At 44.7% G+C, this 13,772-nt stretch overlaps 2 long non-coding RNA genes across 7 annotated transcripts in view; one reads left to right on the top strand and one right to left on the bottom strand.

Moving 5' to 3' along the window:
- The window catches only part of LOC125634782 (uncharacterized), a 51,306-nt gene extending 39,319 nt beyond the window's left edge, over positions 1–11,987 (bottom strand). For 2 of the 4 annotated variants that reach the window (XR_007356058.2, XR_007356057.2), the window contains exons 1-2: positions 11,700–11,987; positions 6,814–7,579 (exon numbers count right to left, since the gene is read on the bottom strand). This is a non-coding gene — a long non-coding RNA (uncharacterized LOC125634782). Of the gene's footprint in view, positions 1–1,348; positions 7,580–11,699 lie in introns of those variants that run through there. The other 2 variants (XR_007356059.2, XR_012667594.1) reach the window with 2 other exon arrangements.
- Positions 11,988–12,226: 239 nt separating this feature from the next.
- Positions 12,227–13,772, top strand: part of LOC142071522 (uncharacterized) — a 51,278-nt gene continuing 49,732 nt past the window's right edge. The window contains exons 1-2 of one of the 3 annotated variants that reach the window (XR_012667592.1): positions 12,227–12,364; positions 13,079–13,261. This is a non-coding gene — a long non-coding RNA (uncharacterized LOC142071522). The other 2 variants (XR_012667593.1, XR_012667591.1) reach the window with 2 other exon arrangements.

Below are 13,772 nucleotides of genomic sequence, written 5' to 3'. Positions count from 1 at the left end.
AGGACAATCTTGTACAGTGAGTTTCGTGAGGACATACGTTTGAAATTTTTGGACATTATCCCTCCGTCTGTATCAGTGTCTGTGTTTACTATATATGTGTCATCCCTTTGTCTTCAGCTCAGCCTGTTATATTATACCTTGTGTGCTTGAGTTTTGATTCAGTGTTAAGGATAATAACCGTCTGACTGTTTCCTTTTGTGTTCTTAATTAGTATTCCTTTGTTTTAAGTCTTTTCAGCATTTGTGTACATGTTTACAGTAGACTATTTCAAGTGTATATAAGCTACTTATTTACAGCAGAATGTTTCAAGTGTGGACAGGCTACATTATTGACCAGATAGATCACTATGAAGAGGAGATCTGAAAGTGGTGCAAGCAAGAGACGTGAAAACAACTGAAAAAACAGCTAAGAACTCAAAGCCAATAACTTCATTTCTCAAACCACTGGAAAACACACCTTACGCAACAAACAATGCTACAGATAATGAAAACTCCGCAACTGCAACAGGTGATATTTCAATGCCAATATCTGAACATGAGGACAGTAGTCAAGAAGGAGATGTGCCAACAGTAACAGATGCAGCAGAAGAGCCTGTGTATAATCAAGAAACTCAACAGAAACAGGAAGATGTAGATCTTACGCAGCAAGAGCAATTCATGAGTACTACAGGTTCGACTGTGACTGACATTGGAATTATTGACAAGAGCAATGCTGCCCAAATGCAATCTTTTCTTCAAATTAGTTGTTTTGAAATTCCAAGTAACATTCCACGAGATGCTGACAATCATACTTTCCCTACTCATCTGCTGACAAAAACTCTTCCAAATGGTGAGACCTGCACAAGAGACTGGTTATGCTGGAGTATGGAAAAACAATCTCTGTACCGTGCGCGCTGCTTCATTTTGAATAAAAGTGCTGCAAATGCATCAGTTCTCTCTGATCAATCAGGATGGAGCATCAACAGAGGTTGGAGGAAGTTAAAAGACCAAATATCATCACATGAGAGTTCAATGTCACACAAAAAAAACTGTTGCATGGAAATCAGCCAGTAGGGCAGCATCAGCGGAAAGTTCAGTTGAGAATTTACTCTTGACTGAACTCTCTACAGAAACTAATAACTGGAAAAAACTTCTTGAGTGCATCCTGAATGTCATCTTTTTTCTTTCTGAGTGGGGATTGGCTTTCTTTGGTTCCAGTCAACGTGTTGGTGATCGTGCAAATGGAAAATTTCTAGGCATAGTTGAGCTCCTCAGCAAATATGACCCACTTTTATCAGGGCATGTTAAACATGTTCGAGAATCACAAGAGAGTCAAAAGTGCATGCAAGTCCATTATCTCTCCACACAAATAGAACAAAATGACTTTATTGAGCTATGTGGGTCGGTCGTACAAACAACAATTCTTGATGAGATTCTAAATGCCAAATATTTGTCAATCATGGTGATGCCACTCCAGATTGTTCTCACAAGGAACAGACCACTATGGTTATTTGATATGTTAAGATTGTAGACAGCTCAAAATTTTCAATTGAAGAAAGGTTTATTTTGTTTGATAATTTCAAGAGAAAAACTGGAAAAGAAATTGCTGCTAAGGTACTAGCAATTCTAGAAGGTTTCAAGTTAGATTTTCAAGTCTGCATTGGTCAAGCCTCTGACAATGGATCTAATATGGCTGGGAAGTACAAAGGTGTACAAGCATTTCTGCTCGAACATAATTCAAACTGTATTTTCTCCAGCTGTGGAAACCACACACTAAACCTTGTAGGTGTTGATGTTAGAGGCTTATTCCTTCACCCGCTTACTTCCCTGGTCCTTCTTGCATGAACAGAGAGCAACAATACCCAAAGTCCAAAGGTGCAAACAATTCGATGTTTACTGGGGTGAACTTCCAGCAAGTATGATTCCAGTTTCCTTCCTTAGCGTCCCCCTTCCCAGCTCTGACACCACAGAGCCTTACCTGTGTCCCTGTTCCCATTCTCCCCCTTAGCAAAACATGATTCCAATTTCCCCACCACCATTCCCTGTTCCCATTCCCCCCCTTACTTTCTGATTGACTGCAGACTATATAGTAAAACTTGAGTTCTGCTTAGCTATACCTTAACCAATCATTTTACTGAAATTTAACTAACCAATCCTAACATATTGTAACATGATTATTTAACCAATTATATCCCACCACTTTAATTAGTTTACACCCAGCAAAATTAATTATACAGCAGACAGAAACAACCACAGAACCAGACAGAGATTATACAGACGAACAATAGGAAATGGGGACTACAATGATAGAACAAACACAAAAATGAGGATTTCACATCCCAGCTATTGATAGGTGAGTTCTTGCCAGGCAGGATGCTATTAAACTAAGTTTCCTTTTACATTTTCTAGGCACTTCCTTTTCTCTGGAGGTGATAAGCACTATCAGGACAGGATTGTATTCCTAACCGCCCAATAGCACCTTATTTCAATGTGACTAGTTTGGAATGTAAAGATGTGACCATTCGCTTCCCAGCTTATGGCTGCCTCTGCTGCTTAGCCAGAGCCCTAAACCTAAGAACAGGGCCTCAGACTGTCACAGTGAGAAAAGGCCTTATACAGTCAGACAATGATTTTGGTTCTCTCTTTTATACCTCTATAACTAGCTAAGTGATAAGAATACACCTAAATTCTTAGAGTTTAGGCCTTTTACAGACAGGCCTGAATATCTATATCCTAACACTGTGCTGAATCATGCAAGGAGTCAATTACTTACTTTGGAACTGTTCAGCAAATGTACAATCTCTTCAGTAGCAGTCCACAAAGGTGGGAAATTCTGAAGGAATATCTTCCTGTTTCACTGCATGGGATGTTCAAAACTAGATGGTCTGCATGGAGTAATGGTGTTCAACTAGTTGCGCAGCATTTGAATTCAGTGAGAAAGGCTTTAAATGAGCTTGTATCTCAATCTCACTGCACAGGCTCAAACTGAACTTCAAATTTGGACATGTGCTTCTGAAGAGACTGAATGCATTCTGATGTCATCTTTGTGGATGAAGCTACATACAATGATCCACCGAACATTAATCTACATTTAATCTGGTAAATGAAGCAGGCAATGCTACACTTGATGTTGAGAGGGATAACATTGAAAGTCTTATCAATGACATTCAACAGATTTGTGAACAATGGGATGCGATCCTGAGTCCAAATTAGTAACACAGAATATTGGCATTTCATCTCAGTTCTCCACCAACTGCAACTTATCTAGTGAATCCGATGCCGAGCAGCATTATAGGGTTAATGTCTTCCTTGTCATCATTGACTCTATTCAATCAGGGCTTACATGTCGATTTGAGTCAATGTGACTAATTTGTACCCTTTTGGGGTTTCTTTGGCAGTTCAACAGATTGGGTAATGAAGATCTACTTTCTGCAGCTGAACCATTTCAGCAACAGTACAACAAAGAAATCTCAAAAGATCTCAGTGATGAGATCATCTTCCTTAAACGAATATATTCCACAAACTTTAAACTGGATTGCAACCCAAAGGAATTGCTTCAAGAAATACTCGAGCTTGGACTCTCTGGGGTGTTTACTAATATCACAATTGCATTGTGTATTTCTGTCAGTTTGCCTGCATCAGTGGCTTTAGGTGAATACACCTTCAATGTGTTGAAGCAGGTAAAGAACTATCACCGTTCAACTATGGGACAAGAGCATTTGAATGGGCTCGCCATGCTTAATATCAACTGAGACATTCCACGAAAGCTAGATTTTTTCCCTCAATAATTAGTGCATTGGCACAGAAAAAGGCTAGAAAAGCATTTGTTAAAAAAATATTCAAATTATGTCTCTTTTTTTGGTGCCTTATTTTGTTTTCATGTCATTTTTTATTTTTATTATGGCTAGGGGCCTCAAAAGCTGGAAGTGACCTTGGCCTCTCTGGACCTCTGAGAGGGTCTGACTGGTTGAAGAATCTTCGTTTTTATTCAGGTCTGTCCCTGAAGCGGTGTTTCTAGGCTTACCTTCAAGAGTTCTTGATGGCATCTTCCAACTGCCTCACTACCCCACACCTTAAAACAAGTTATCCTCAGTGTATCACTCTTCCTAGCCCAAAACTGCATTCCCTCAGGTCTTTGTTCAGCTGTCTGGGTCCCTGCACTCTGGGTCCCAGTATCCTTAATAGTCCTGACCTCCCCAGTTATCTCAGTGCCCTCAGTCCATGCACCTGAGTGGCAGGAACGCATGTGTTCTTCCCTTTTGGTGTTTGTGATGGTCTGGCCTGTCCATGCGCTGCTGAGTGCTCTCCAAACCTGGGACCAGAACATTGGGTTAGTCGCTGTTGCTCTATCCACGAGTCTGGGAGTTCAGACATCTCACATCCAAGGATAGTGTAGGCACCTATCTGCATTCTCATCTCTCCTTAATGGGAGGGGGTTCATAAGTCCCTATTCAGGCACCACATGTAAAAGCATTCACAGTCCCTGTGTGTGTACCCCATCTTAATTTCACCCAATTGGGGCAACAATGAGTTCATTTCAACAGCCTGGGGGCTGGGGAAAGGGGAAGTCAACATTCACTAACAAATGGGACATCCCCTTTTAATACAGTTTAAGGACAGGAGAAAGCACAATACACAGTTCATAAGGTCCTCACATTAGGGCCCTAGTTCAACTCCCAAACTTAATGTTCACAAACAAGGTTTCTAGTTAGACTAGTCTAGAGCCTGAGAGGAAACAACCCATGTATTCTGCACAGCTTCTATTCCCTTCTCCCTTGGTCAGTTTCCTCTTCCTGTTTATAGAGCCCAGCCCTAAGGCAGGGCATGGCAGGACCTTCTTGATTACATCCCAGGCTTTCGGCTCCAGTCTGTCCCTTAAATGGATAGTACGCTCCTTCACACTCCCACATAGCAACTCTTATGTAGGGTAGCTCTTATTTCCCAAAAGTCTTGTTTAAACTCCTTCTTCCCTTTGGTTCTGATGTCTTTTACAACACAGTAAGCTCAAGCTTGGCAGCACGAGTTTTATCCACCAATCTGTGAGCACAGGTTAGATCTACTACCTTGTTTGGATTTTTGATGACCTCTGTGAAGAATGTATTATCACTTTCATCTTACAAGAAAAGTAAGTAAAAACACAGTTGTTGTGTCTTTGGGCTGTGGATTTGATGATAAAGTTATTTTGTTAATTAATAAACCCCCAGAGACTCTGAATGACTTCCCTGTGTGGCTCTCCATACGGATATTGTTGATTTCACTCATGACATATATACCCATAGTATAGATAAATCCCTGTCTTCTAACACAAAGGCAGTTCAGTCGACTGATTCTGCGAGCTCCCAGCTTCTGCTAACTCTGTCGACATGTACTAACATAAGAGACAGCAATTACAAACTTTAGTAAATATAACCTTATACCTTTTAAATTTATATACATATAAAGTTGGCCCTTTTTAAAAACCAAAAGCATTTCATATACATATATTTATTTTAAAAACAAATATATTCCACTGTTAAACACTTTGGTTGTTCCTTCATTGGGTTCTGGTGACACACTGAAGCAGCTGGCTTAATCTCACCAAGATATAAAGGAGGTGAGAGTGGCTGACTAGAGAGAGGCTCTTGAGTAAGAAGCAACCAAGCCTTGGGAGAAAGTTTTTGAGCTGATCTTTCAGCTCAAGCCCAAGGCCTGGCTGCTTCTAGATTTCCTTCATCACTATTCAATGTCTGATAATTTGCTTTCTTTACTGTTCCCTCATGCTTCCTCCTCCCCGTTGCCTCCCCACATCAACCTATTGTATCTATATCTAATTTAGACTGTGACTTTTCGGGTGGGGCTGGAGGGAGACTATCTTTTGAGGGGTGTCTGCAAACCAACTGGGACAGTGGGGCTCTGCTGACAGATTGGTGCAGTAGGCATGGCTGCAATACCAATAATAAATAAAATAATAATGTTTGTTATCGTTAAACTGTGCTAATAAACCAAACCACAGAAAGATGGTGAATTTGGAGTCTACATAAGGGGCCAGAGATGTTCAGACAGAAGTACACTTAAGTCCACGTACAAGCTGAGGTTCTGGCCCAGCATGAGGACTGTTTTAGAGCTGGTTGGGAATGACATTTACTCACATAATTCTATATCAATTTGTTTATGGAAAAACATGTTAATGTAAGCCTCAGAACTAAAAGGCTTACAGGGATGGGAAAACTCAGCTCTGGCCAGTGCCATTTACATAAATTATATTGTTGGTTGCCTACAGTTCCACATAACGTGTTTTGTTGCTTTAGTTGGAATTAATCTTTGTTCTGATTGTATAAATGATAACATATTGTTACTGTACATATTGTTACTGTTACTCATAAAAGGGCATAGGTATTGTGTAAGACATGCTTGGAGTATGTGGGTCACCATGACCGTACAGGTCATGGACTCCAGTTTGGGAACAGGATTCAAGCTCACAATATTGACAACATTAAAGGTTAATAAATCATGAGTCAGACCCTCAAAAATCATGAGATTAAAAAAATTGTATGGTTTTTGGGCCAAAGATTATATTGTGTTTTGGGGTCTGACTTTTGAATTCCCTGTGTCCATCCCCTCTGAGCGTGAGAGTGTGCCCACTCTCCCAAACATATTAGGTAAGATGATTTTGGCCCTTGTTGCAGGAGTTCTCACTCCCATATCTTCCTGCCTAGCAATTAATTCTGCCCCCAACCTCCAAATCAATCCTGCCGCCCATCAGTTCTGCCTGCCTAGCCCTGCATCAGTTCTATCTGCCCTCCCCACCCCGCCCCCATCTGCCCAGCTTCCCATCAGTTCTGCTCTCTAGCCTCACCTCTGTTCCTCCTGGGGTTCTTTACCCCCTGCTCCCAGGCCTGGGGGCCAGCTGCAGTGGGGTCCCCTCTATCCCTTTCAGGCTGGGGGAACACTTCCAGGAGCTCTTCAACCCCCTCTGCCCCTTCTCAGGGGGGATGTTGCAGCAAGGGAGGGCGCAGAAAGAGGAGCTCTCCTGTTGTTCACAAGAGGGCTGAGGGAGGAGGGAGTGGAGCCGCCCTGAGCTTGCCGAGGTCTTTCTGCTCCCTCCTTCCCTCTCTCCTTGCTGAGGGAAGCAGGAGAGAGAGCGCTGCAGTAGCCCTGATTGGCTACTCTTTCTCAGGAGGTGCCCAAAGGCGGAAAGCAGCCAACCAGGCAGGGTTTCTCTCAGGCCAGGCTGAAATTTGCTAGAGAGTTGGAGCTTCTCCTGTCATCAGCAGATGGGCTCCAGCCCATCCAAAATTCCATTACTCGCCAAAAAAAAATAGTAAGCTGGCAAGGCTGAGCTCAGCAAGAAGAGGTTTCTGTTCCAGGAACCAAGCACTCTCTCCAAAGGCCCTGTTTTGCTATAGTCTCCCAGTTAGAGATTGATTCAGAAGGACTGGACTGGACTGGCAGAGGAGTGGTTCAGAGCTGACTTCACAGTAACAACAGGGCTGGACCAGTGGTGGCAGTGCAGAGCTGACGTCACAGCAGGGCTTGACTGGACTGGAAGCAGCACAGAGCTGGTTTCACATTGAGGGCAGACCAACAGCAGCAGAGCCAATGTCTGGAACTCGACCAGATAGCTGCAAATCAGAACAGACTATGCTGGGGTGGACTTCACTGAACTGGAGTAGAGAGACAGAAAAGAGCCAATCCTGATGCCCCTGACTACCACTGAATCTAACTAGAACTGTGAGTGAGATTTTTGGATAATAAGTAAGGCTACGATTTAGTCACGGAGGTTGCTGGAAGTCATGGATTCCGTGACTTCCAGTGACCTCTGTGACTTCAGTGGTGGGGAGCTGCAGGGTCCCCCACCGCCCACAGGAGCTGGGAGCTGTGGGGTACCCCACCACCTCTGGCTGCCCCTGGAACGCCCCTGCCACTTGTGGCAGGGTTCCCTGCAGCTCCCAGCCGCTGCAAGAGGTAGCGGGGGGACCCCCAAGCTTCACAGCGGCAGGGGAACTCCCGAGCTCCCAGCTGCCACGGGTCCCCGAGCTGAGGGTGGTGGGATACCCTGCAGCTCCCGGTTGATATGGGAGCCAGGGACACCCAATGGCTCCCTGCCCCCATGGGCAGTGGGGGATCTTTGGAGCTGCAGACAGCAGGGGCACCCCGCAGTCCCCAGCTGCTGCAGGTGGCTCCTAGCCCCTGCACAGCTGCCCTGCTTCAGGCAGTGTGGGGATCCGCAGATCCCCATTTTGACCCAGATATTTTTAGTAGAAGTCAGGGACAGGTCACGGGCAAAAACAGAAAAATTCATGGAAGCCATGACCTGTCCCTGACTTCTACTAAAAATATCTGGGACAAAATCTTAGCCTTAACCATGAGGTCTAACTGGACTCACAAGGTGGGTAGAGATTGTTTTGTGACTGGACCTCAACAATTCAAATTTGAACTGTGGGATGACCATACTCCTGACCTACTGACTAGGTTTTGTTCATTTGTGTGGGGGACAGGGACACGACAGGGTGTTTCTTTTGCTTCCTGTATCCCTTTTCCCCAAAATAAACAGTATTTGTGATTCCATATTCCCAAAGACTCCTTAGGGATGGTGGGGATGGACCACCTTCAAAAGTGACCAGGGAAATTAATGTTTAGTTTCCCTGGCCTAGAAGGATTACAACTCGGGGTAAGGGCGGTTCAAGACATCATTTGATTTACTTTAGAAAAGGACCCTGAGACAGACTGAACCCAGCCCTCGTTGCTGCTTTTGGCATCTGGCAAAAGGGTTACATCAGGGATTCTCAAACTGGGGGTCATGACCCCTCAGGAGGTCACAAGGTTATTACATGGGGGTTCACGAGCTGTCAGCCTCCACCCCAAACACCTCTTCACCTCCAGCATTTATAATAGTGTTAAATATATAAAAAAGTGTTTTTAATTTATAAGTGGGGTGGGTCAAACTCAGAGTCTTGCTGTGTGAAAGGGGTCACCAGTACAAAAGTTTGAGAACCACTGGGTTATATTAAGTTACCAGTGACTTTAAATTAAGCACACAAATAAGTTCAGAGCTGGTTAACGCATAGAGCAGTAGAAATGAGAGGTGCAAAAGCTGGCATAACTGCTGGGGAGGTGTTCAATATGGTGAAAGCAAACTTAGCAGGATGCTGGCAGAAAGGCTGAAGGGGCATGTCTTCAATGCAGGGAGTGCAGGAAATGTGGCCAGCTAGGATGCATTTGATGATGGTATGAGAACATAAGAATACAGGAACTCACATACTGGATCAGATCCAAGATTGGGGCAAAGAAATCATTTAGCTTTTCAGAAATGTTATCTTCCTTAATTGCTCCTTTTAAATTCTATAGTGATCCACCGACTCTTCTGCAGACTTCTGTTTCTAATATACTTAAGAATTTCTTGCTGTCTTCCTAAACCTTTAGCTATTTGCTCTTTGAAATCCATCTTAGCCCTCCTTATTTCTCTCTTACATGTTGCCTGTTTATTGCCCGTTTCTTGACCTCACCAGGGTTAGATTTCTAAACTGAAGGAGCTCTCTTTGGCTTACGTAACCTTTCAACCCCTGCCATTTAGCCATACTGATTTACTTATTGCCTTCCTGGTTTCCTTCTTCTTGTGAGGTATACGTGCCTTTTGAGACTCTATCATTGTTGGCTTAAGTAGTATCCCTGCTATGCTTTCCTTTACTTTTGAATTTAGGACTATTTTGACTCATCTCTTCATTTTATTGAACTCTCCCTTTCTAAAGTTCTGTGTCACTTTTTATAACTCACCACCATATGAACATACTTATAGTCCTATTGGCTACTCTCCCAGTGATTATGTTGAAGTCTGGGATAACTCATAGGAAATAGTAATACAAACCCCAAAAGTAACAAATTATAGGTTTAACAAGCTCACTGACCACACACACATGCACACACACATACTGTTTAATTGTTTGTGTTAAGTTTCAGAATCAATGCTTTGCCAGCTTGGTTTTAAAACAGCATATTTTCTGTTTTGATTTATACTGAAATAGTTAATTTAAATTTGTATTTTCATCTAACAAGTCTTCAGTAATTACCATATTTTCCATTATTTATAAGTAAGTCTTTATGTGGAAGCTAGTAGCTGAAAGCCTGTGCAACAGGCAGTTGGGTCACGAAATCCATTTGTGCAGTCTTCCTCATACAACCAATTAAGTTGTTGCCTGTAAATTACCTGTAGAGTAAGGATGGTGATTGGTTGGGTTACTGCTGACAGATATCACAATAGTCTAGGACTCTTGGCATGCCTTACTGTAGTTGTACACCACCCAGGTGTAAGTTGTAAAGTCAAACTGATTGAAAGCTTAAAAATTGAGAGTTTAAAAAATGATTGAACCTGGTGATATTCTAAACAAAGAGAACTCTCATCCATGTTTGTAGCTTCTTCTATCACTTCACAGTGATTCAACAGACATTTTAGGCTTCAGCATAATATACAGAGTGATGTTCCAGGAATATTATATAGATTATCATGCAGTCCAATCAATGACTCCCATAGGATTGCTCACAACATGTAAATCTCTGCAGGCTTGGGACCAAGGTTTATTATCAGGTTGATCCAAAACCATTTGTGTCACAAAACCATAATTACCAAGTAGATATAAAGTAAATTTAATGTATTTTCTAAGAAATATAAAAACTATAAAGTAGAATGAAAAGCATGTAATGAATCTGCTGGCTTGTTACTAGGTACCACTGGCTGACCTGGAGGGGAAAGCTCTAGTCAGTGGAGGCTACTGTTACCTGTTCAACATCCAGCTAGTACAGACAGAAATCTATAATTCATAGCATACCAAAAAAGGAAGTAACATCCTGAGACCAGTGGGGACCTGATTCAGGAAAGAGCCAGAGGCTGAGTGGAAACAGGAGCACCAGGTCAGAAGTAGCAGCCTGAGAACTGGCTATGGGGGAAGGCAAGGCAGCAAGGAGCTTAAGAGCTTGGTCTGAAAAGCTAAAAGTCCGGAAAAAACCCATGGTGTTAGCCCAGTAGTGGCCATAGCAGGAAGATACAAGGGAGTGGCCAGAAGGCAGGAAAATGGTGTAGAGGAATCCCAGTAATATTCTTATCTGTCTTTGTACTCCTGTACCATGCTGCGCTTAGTGGATAAAGTTAGGAACTTAGTTTGGTCTTTACTGTAATTGTTGGAGTTCTACCGTGGCTACTTGCATTTTCTGTTTTTGCCAATCCTACAGTTTTTTGGTTATTTTTTTTAGTGTTACTTATTTGAAACATGAGTATTTTATGGGAACCCTTGCCAATGGCTACAGTTTATACAATACAGTGCATGGAGGACTCACAGAGCTAGTCTCCAAACTTATAGTACAATGAGCATTTGGAAGGGACTCCCATCACAGCATATCCTGCAATAAGGTTGTCAATTGTTTTCTGCAAGTTGGCTGTATAATTTTCTTTGTGAAAGCTTAATCACAGTTTCCATTATCAGTAACTTCTGCAAATTTGTTAGATGAAAATAAAAATTTGAGATGAACCATTTCAAAAAACAAAAATAGTATATTTTTTTACACAGAATTAGAAAACTTGATTTTGAATTTTAACAAAACACAATTCTAAAGATGTCAGGGCTTTTTAATTGTTTCTTCATTTTCTGCAAAGTTCAGTTACTTGTTTTTGTGAGATAACACCATATAAATCAAATCAGAATCTCTTAATAAAGAATTTATACATAATGCATTTTTAGTACAACTCCTTACCGAAGTGGCTGTTACATTTCGGGAAAGTTGCTTTACAACCCCACCACCACTGTCCCTCTATGCAGAAAGGTTTGCAAACCGACAGCTTACTGCGAATGCCTTGGTCTACTTCCTCCCAGCTGTTCTGCACATCTGGCCACAGCTGGTTTATTTCAGAATGGAGCTGTGTGGGGGCGGATCTGCAGCCTCCTCTCTCCCTTCTATTGGCTCATCCTAATAGGACTCTCCGGGCTTGCTGGCATTTCATTGGCTTGTCTTGCCCCCTTCCCCGTGAGCTAATTGGAGGAGTCAGGATGGAGGGGACGGAATCCCCTTTGGTTTATTGGGAGGGGGGGAGCGGAGTCATGCCCAGTCACCTGCAGCTCGGGCAGCTGTTATGTCTCCGGCGGCTCACCCCCGCCTCTCGCTGCTGCTGTGGGCTCCGCTGAGGGGAGCTGGAGCTGCCAGGCCCGCCGCTGTCGGGGGAAATGGCCAAAGCGACACACACAAAGAACATGGCGAGGGAAGGAGGAGTCTGAGCCGACGGCAGCTGCGCTCGCCCGCCCGAAGGACGCTCGGGGGAGGGAGGACAATGCCCAGCCCTCTCTGGCCCAGCTGCCGCCCGGCTCCCGAGGGAGGGGGCTGTTTTCCCAGGGCTGGGCGCCTCCTCCCCACCCCTGGTCCGGGTAAGTGGCTCCCACTCCTGTCCCCTCTCCTTCCCGAGGGGGCGGGGGTGAGCCGCAGTGCGCCCCACAGCCGAGCAGCCCCCCTGCCTACGGGAACTTTGCTGGAGCCGGAAACTTTGCTGGGAGCTTGGGCTGCAGCCCGTCGGGAGCTGGCCCAGGTAGGGCGAGGGGGCGCTGCTCGCTCCTCTGGACCAGCCCTGGGCGTGCCGCTGCTCTGGGCGGCGGGGGAGGGCGGGCAGGCGCGCCCCGGACCTGCCCTGGCCGGGAGCAGGCACCAGTCCCGCCAGCCCGCGCTGGGACTCGCCCTGAGAGGCGTTTCCCGGGGACGGTGGCCTCGTCCCCCGCCCGGCCGCCCTTGGCCGGTGCTCTCCCACCTGAGGCGGGCGCGGGCGGCTCTGGCCGTCTGAGCTCCGCTTGGGTGACCGGCTTCCCTCGGGGAGGGGGCAGCGGAGCCGCCGCTGCAGCCGGAGAAGCAGCCGCGGCGCCTGGGAACTTTTCTGCAGGGCGTTTGCAACTTGTCTGAAATGCGGCTGGGGCGAGTGGGCGCCTCTGATCCCCCTCTCGGGTCTGGACTGCCGATGGCCCGGGCTGCTTCCCTGCCTGCCCCTTCTCTGCAGCCCCGCCGGGCAGAGCAGCGGGGGCGAACTCCAGAGGTGACCCCAGAGGTAGGAGCAACCTGTCTGCTGGGTCTCATCTGTTGTGGTTTGGTTCCAGCCTGCCCCGCGCTGTAACACTACTCGCAAGTGCTGCTGAACAGGACGCCGCTGGAGTGAGATCTGCAGGTGCAGCGACTGGTACTTCAACCCACCCTCGCCTGCTTTTTGCCCCCAGCTCTGGTTTACTCTGCACTGCATACAGGAGTTTTCTGTTTTCTGGCAGGAACAAAAACGGGAGCAGGTAGAAAGAAATTACGTGTAGCAACTATATTTTGACAGGTTTCAGAGGAACAGCCGTGTTAGTCTGTATTCGCAAAAAGAAAAGGAGTACTTGTGGCACCTTAGAGACTAACCAATTTATCTGAGCATGAGCTTTCGTGAGCTACAGCTCACTTCATCAGATGTTGAACTCCAATGTCCTTTGATGCCTGACCCATAGACATTACTATATCGTTATACTTAGCTGAAAGTGTCTGAGTTTAAGGAAGGCTTGAAAACAATTTGAAGAGCTGCTTAAAATGATTGCGTAATTTCAGTCTTAAGGATATCTGACATCTGCATACTTGTGTTTTGTAACTTTAATTATGTCTAGTATTTATCTGCGTTAAACATAGCTTTACTAAAATATGACCAAACTTAAAATCATCTGTGGCTTTGATCCTCTGAGGTACCATAGTAACATATTCTTAACAGATGTTAGTTTGTGTAGATAACCATCCAGAGGAAAAATAATCTAACCATGCCTCATTTAA

Source organism: Caretta caretta, chromosome 3, assembly GCF_965140235.1.
Source record: "Caretta caretta isolate rCarCar2 chromosome 3, rCarCar1.hap1, whole genome shotgun sequence".
Lineage (NCBI taxonomy): Eukaryota > Metazoa > Chordata > Testudines > Cheloniidae > Caretta > Caretta caretta.
This window is presented reverse-complemented; position numbering and strand designations above follow the sequence as displayed.